The sequence below is a fragment of the Tupaia chinensis genome, unplaced genomic scaffold (assembly GCF_000334495.1).
Source record: "Tupaia chinensis unplaced genomic scaffold, TupChi_1.0 Scaffold000354_1, whole genome shotgun sequence".
NCBI classification, from domain to species: Eukaryota; Metazoa; Chordata; class Mammalia; order Scandentia; family Tupaiidae; genus Tupaia; species Tupaia belangeri.
The window spans coordinates 6,192,246-6,197,022 of NW_006159849.1; positions in this window are offsets into that span (position 1 = coordinate 6,192,246).

Genomic DNA, 4,777 nt, shown 5'->3' on the forward strand with positions numbered 1-4,777 from the left:
ACAAAATCATCTGCTGGCTGAACTTTCTTTATACAGTTAACAGACGTCTAAGAAAGCTGGCTGCTGACCCCAGACCCGCTCCCTCGATGCTTTCCTGCTGCCCCTCGGTCCAGTGCAGACCAGCGCGGTCACAAACGCGAAAGACTGAAGGTCAGAGCCTGTCCTAGGCTGCCTCGGGCTCTCGATTTTTACCTAATGAAACCATAACGAATGATGAACTTCCAAGAAAAACATCGATTTGGTGGCAGCGTAAATTAAACACAGTTCTCCTATCAAACAGTAGCCCAGCTGGCCGAAAGCGCGGAGACCGCGCGCGATGAGGCGGGGCACGCGCAGGGTGTCCGCCCGACCCAGGGAGCCCACGGCCACCTGCCGCTGCTACTGTGCGAACCGCCGTCGACGCCCAGCACCGCCAGGGCCTCACTGCGGACCCGCCGTGCACGGGGCGGCGCAGTGGAGGTTTGCGGCTGCAGGGGAGAGGCGGGAATGCTGGACCGCGCGTCGCGGGAGCAGGTGGTGTTCCTCTCCGTGACTCGACTGGACCGCATTCCCGCCAGCGCCACGCCAGAGGCCACAAGTCTGGATCCCAGGCACTGCCCCGGTGTTCTGAGCTGGGACGACCCTCGGGTTCGTCTTGTTGAAGACAGACTCTCTGGGTGCGCCCAGAGCTGTTCAGGGAGCGGAGCTGAAGGGCTGGAGTGGAGGGCGAGGAGCTGGGAGGTGTAGGCGGCTAGGCGAGGGCAGGAGGGAGGTCCGACTCGCTAGGAACGTGTTAATAATAGTAATCAGAGTCGCCAACCGTTATTCTTGGGCGCCCTGTCTGCCAGGCTCTGGGTCCCTTTAACACTCCAGCACTCAAGAGGACACTATAGAATCCACTTGTACAAATAAAAATTGTGGGGGCTGGCAGGTGACGCGGTGGTAAAGACGCTGGATTCCGACCTGGCTAACTGCGGTTCAAGTCCCAGACTTGGCCACTTGCTTTCTCATTTTTCCTTTCTCTCTCCGTCTCTCTGGTCAAATTAAAAAAAATAATAATAGCAAATAAATAAAATAAGTAAATAATGCTTTTTTAAAAGCACATAAGAAACGTGCGACTCAGCGAAATTAAATTCGCTGGGAGCTCCTCAGGTGGCAGTACCCGGGCCTGTGGTTTCTCAACCCCTGATCCCACGCGCGTCCGCCACCTCCTGCCTGGGTCCCCCACGGGTTCCAGATGCCGAAGCCCGACAAAAGCCAGGGTCCCGGTCGCCCTCCCTCCCCCGTACTCGGTGGCTCGCCGCGTGCTAAGAAGCTGACTTCTCTCCCGGAGCCCGGATGCGTCCGACCCGCGCCTTGTGGGTTTCCCGACCCGCGCCTGGTGGGTTTCCCGGCCCGCGCCTGGTGGGTTTCCCGGCCCGCGCCGGGCGCCTGCTCTGCGTTCGCGCCGGAACGCGCTGAGTGGGGAGAAGGTCACTGCCGCACCCGGGCCGGCGGCGCCCGAGCCCTCCACGTAACCCGAGATACTCCGGGACGTCGGAGGCCGGCCCTGGGTGTCCTCCCTCGGCGTGATGTCCGTGTTCTTCCCCCACCACCCCCGCCCCATGGTCCCCACGAACCCAGGCATCGCTCCACCGAGGCGCAGGCCTTTCCCGAATCCTTCAGCCCACCGCCCCAAAGCCTGGAGGCCTCTCTCTTCCCGCTGCGGCGCAGGTAGGCAGCTCCTAGGCCTCGCTCCCCTCGCTCCCCGCGCTCCCCGCGCTTCCCCAGGCTCCCCGGGCTCCCCGAGCTTCCCCGGCTCCCCCGGCTCCCCGCGCTCCCGGGGCTCCCCGCGCTCTCCCCAGCTCCTGGAGCTCCCCCGGGCGCTGGGAGATGCACCCTGACCCTTCGAAACGCGCACGGCTGGCCTGGCCATAGTCCCTGAGCCGGGGGGCCGGAGGACCGGACTGGAGGAAGCACAAGCCCTAAGGTTACACGGTCGTGGCCCCCGCAGGGAAGGAGACAGAAAGTCTGGGAAACCTGAGGTCAAGGATTTCCCGCGGCTGGACGGGGCTTGGCCCAGGGCGCCCGTCCGGGACTGCAGGCCCCGCGCGGGTGCGGACTGGCTTGGCGCCGTCCTCGACGCCCCGGGATCCGTGGACCAGAGTGGTTGTGTCTGTCTGTACACGGAACTGCGGCCAAACATTCAGAATTCTCTCTCCTCCGCCTGCCTACATGAGACGCCCTGCGCCCTTCATTTGACATGGATTCTATTAGAGACGATAGCAAATGTGGAGAAACGGTAAGAACGACAAGAAATAGGAAATCCAATGGCGGTAAGGACTAACAAGACTGGCAGGGAGACAAAGCGAATCTTGTCTTCTAAGATCTTACACCTGCATTTAGAAAATAGTTTATTTCGTGAGAGAGACAGGACACACATGCGCACAGCTCCCCAAACGGGATCTGGCTTGGCGATCTCCCCCCCCCCTCCGCCCACCCCCCAGCTTCAGACAGCTGGAATGAAGGCTAGTGGCCACCTGAGAACTCAGGTTCCAACTCCCATCGGCACCGGCACCGGTCACCTTCCCCTGTTGGGTCTGCCTGGCGGAGCATCCAGTTTACCCAGGTGCCAGCCGTCTGGCCTCCGTTTTCCAATACGATTTATTGGAAGTGTGGGGATTTCAGTTCTAATGCCCACCGGCATTTAGGAATAATGTTCAGGAAAATTTCCCCACGTTTTAAAATCTGACTACAGTGTAAATACTAACTTTACTGTAATTTCTAATGTAACCGTCCAGTAATTTCTACAAAAATAGTTTAGTCTTCATAACTGTTTTTATTATTAGCACTAATATTATTTAGATAAGTTTTTAATATTCATTGAGTCCTTATACAGCATGAGCTGAAAAGAACTTATACAGGTGACAGTTATTAATATCAAAATTGTGCTTCGCAAGAGAGAAATTAAGTACATGAAAAGAAAAAGAATTTAAGGGCTGGCAGGTGGCTTAGTTGTTAAGGTGCTAGAGTCCCACATGACTGACTGGGGTTAGAGTCTCAGACCTGGTGGCTTGCTGTCTCACTTTCCCTCTCTTTCTGTTTCTCTCTGGTGAATTAATAATAATAGTAATAATAATAATTAATAAGATTCATAATTCTCTTTTAAAAAGAAAAAGGATTTACAAATTCAGCATTACATTCAATGCAGTCTTAGTAATTCAACTACCTTAATAAAGCCAAGGTTTCTTATATATAAAATTAGTTTTCTGATTTCTTAAGAATGTAGGGATATATTTACTGAAATCAGTAATTAAAACTATTTTGGGACATGTATGATTTATTCAGCCAATGATGCAGTTTCTAATCTCAAATCTAGGCAAAGGAAACAAAAAGATAAAGATAAATAGGTTTCCTTTTCTTCAGATACTGTGGTTTTGTTATGTAAGACTGACTATATTTAAAGCTGTATGTATGTTCTTAAAATTAAGATGATTATTATTGTGTTATCTAAGGTATTGAATGTATAAAGTAATATGCCATATTTCAGACTGTTTATTTATTTATTTATTTATTTTTTGGAGAGATTTTCTCTATAGGGCACGTGCGCTTGCCAGACAGACAGAGAGAGACATAGAGACAGAAAGCGAGAAATCACTCCCCCAGGGGAGATGGTCACACTGCAATCTCTTCTCCTCCATTTTCCTCTCGGGATCTTGGGCACGCATGCACACACGCCCGGCGTGAGTTTTAAGCCACCAGGTCCGGGACGTGAACCGCGGTCGACTATGTGGGAGTCCAGCGACATAGCCATTACGCTAACTGCTGGTTCCCTCAAACTGTTCATTTTTAAATTAAAATACATTTTCAGTGGAAACCCTCACCACATACAGAGGTAGAGAGAAATGTATAAACAACTTCTAAGTACTGACAACTTTGACCTTTACCCTTTGACAGTCTTCTCCCCACTAGATTATTTTAAATCAGATCTCAGCTATCTTATAATTTCATCCATAAATATTTTTGAATATTTCTCTAAGAGATAAAAATTTCATCCATAACCACAATACCATTATCCAAATGGTACTGAATCATTTATTAGTAGCATCAATTTATCCAGACAATACTTAAATATCCTCAGTTGTCTCAAAACTGGTCTTATTTAAAGTTGGTTGGTTTGAATTAGAATGCAGTTAAAGGCCGTAGATCACCTTTGGTTGATATAAGTTCTTAGCTGGTTCTTTTCAGTTTCTTCCATTCGCCTTTCTTTTTTTTTCCCTCCTTGCATTTTTGTTGAAGAAACTGGACTGTTTTGAAGAATTTGCCATTCTGGGTCTTGGGGTTACAGGCAATATTTTCATGGCAAAACACTGCCATGGGGTAAGGTTATTTATTTAGACTTTTGGATATTAGTGAAGATTATTTGTAGAGGCAAAATTATATTGTTTATAGAGATACAGAGAGAAGTCAAGGTATTTTGTTTGAAGAGTCAATTTTTGAGAAAATAAAAATTTTTCAGGACAAGAATGGCAATAGGAAAGCTCATGTGAAAATTTCCTGAATGTAAAAACAATATTTTCTTACAACTTTAAGAAATAAACTGTTTTTCAGGACCAGCAGTTGATGTAATGGCTATGTTGCTGGACTATCATGTAGTTGACCGTGGTTTGAGTCCTGGACCTGGTAACTTAAACTCATGCTGGGTGTGTGTGCGTATGTGTATGTCCAAGATCCCGAGAGGAGAATGGAGGAAAACGGATTGTGGCATGGCCATTCCCCCTGGGGGGGGGGGGTGATTTCTCACTTTCTGTCTCTCTGT